This window comes from Mauremys reevesii, linkage group 12 (assembly GCF_016161935.1).
Source record: "Mauremys reevesii isolate NIE-2019 linkage group 12, ASM1616193v1, whole genome shotgun sequence".
In the NCBI taxonomy this organism is placed as follows: domain Eukaryota; kingdom Metazoa; phylum Chordata; order Testudines; family Geoemydidae; genus Mauremys; species Mauremys reevesii.
Window position 1 is genome coordinate 41,822,213 of NC_052634.1, and position 1,582 is coordinate 41,823,794.

The window sequence follows — 1,582 nt, forward strand, 5'->3', positions numbered from 1 at the left end:
TGAGCCATTCAGCCTGAGAGCCCAGACCTGCCCCTGTCCCAGAGGAAGCAGGATCATCTGTGACAGGCTGGACCACTGACCTATCAGCTCTTAACTCCCAAACTTTCAGTAATTCTGTTATCAGTGCCTGTGAGAATAATTTAAACAACTACACTGGGCTGGACCAAAGAGCTCTGTGTTTCGTCCTCCCACAGTAGCCAATACCAGGCTGCTCAAGAGTTAGTCAATGAGGCACCACTGGGAATTGAACCCAGGATCTCCTGGTTACAAGACAGGTGCTTTAGCCAGCTAAGCCATGGTGCCTGCCTGTGGCAACAGCACACTGTCTGCCCACACCTGACTCCCTGCCATCCCCACCGGGGCCTGACAAGCTTTGCTTGTGTTTGGATTCTGCAAAGCAGAGGAGCAGGTGAGGTTTTCCTTGCAAGCTCTGTGTGTGTGTGAGAATCTTTGGCCAGGTCTGCACTACAAGGTTACTTCAGCATCATTATATTGCTCAGATGTGTGAAAAACACACAACGCTCCCTCGGTCGGCAGCTTGTGGCTGGTGCACACTCTGCAATGCCACGTCTGGCGACAAAATTGCCCTGTTTTGGTGACAAAATAAAACCACCTCGACGAGAGGCCTAGTGCTTTTTGCAGCAAACTTAAAGTGACAAATGTCAGTGTAAATGCTGCTGGTCATTATATCACCATAACTGGCCTCCACCAGTATCCCACCACATCTGCCGTGAACTCGCCTGCCCTGCATTCTTGCTACAGAGGCTGGGCCCCTCCCCTTTCATAGCTCCAGAAAGTTCTGACAGCTGAGCCACTATCTATACCGGGATTAGCTTGATAGAACTGCATTGCCAGCCTAAGTAATGTAATTACACCAACCTAATTTTGTAGTGTAGACCTGTCCAAAGAATCACACACAAACCTTTCAGGTGTGACAAGGGAGGAGCCAGACTCGCTGCTGGCCCATTGAAGGGATCCACACTGCCAAGGACTAGCCCAGGAACCGTGTACAATGCAGGCTTCTCCGAGATAGCACAGCGACAATGGACACTGCTTGACTCACATCGTAGCAAAGGAGCTTCCTAGCAAGTTGGAAGAAACTATGAAAGAGGGGAAGAGACATCATGACTTGGCCTCTCTCCGCCACAACTCAGCAGCTGGAAACACACCTGGAGGACAAAGACTGAACTGAACTGATTCAGAAATCAGAAGAGAATAATAACAATAATACTTGCAAACCAAAGTCCCCAACCAGACTAGTATTGGTTTTTCAGCAGAAAATTTTCAGTTTGGGAAATTTTGTTTTCTCAGTCAGACCTTGCCAAGGGAAGCAGGGAGAAAATGTTGGAGTTGCCTCCTTCAGAGCAGCTTGGCCTAGACACTAGCTCTGGTTCACCGCTCTGGCCTTGCTCGGGTTGATGGTATTTTAATAATTTGGGCAGGTCCCAGGGTGTTTGGGGGAGATGATGAGGATGTTCCCTTTTGAGATAAAAACTAAGAAATACAGCACTAGAGAATTTTTTTTAAGAAATCTGGGATTTAGACATTTAATTTAAAGCAAGGGAGTAGTGAGTTTCTGAGA

At 47.9% G+C, this 1,582-nt stretch overlaps 1 non-coding gene across 1 annotated transcript; it reads right to left on the reverse strand.

The window, feature by feature from the left end:
- Positions 1-229: 229 nt before the first annotated feature.
- Positions 230-303, reverse strand: TRNAT-UGU. Its single transcript has one exon. It is a non-coding gene; the product is annotated as a tRNA-Thr (tRNA).
- Positions 304-1,582: the final 1,279 nt, after the last annotated feature.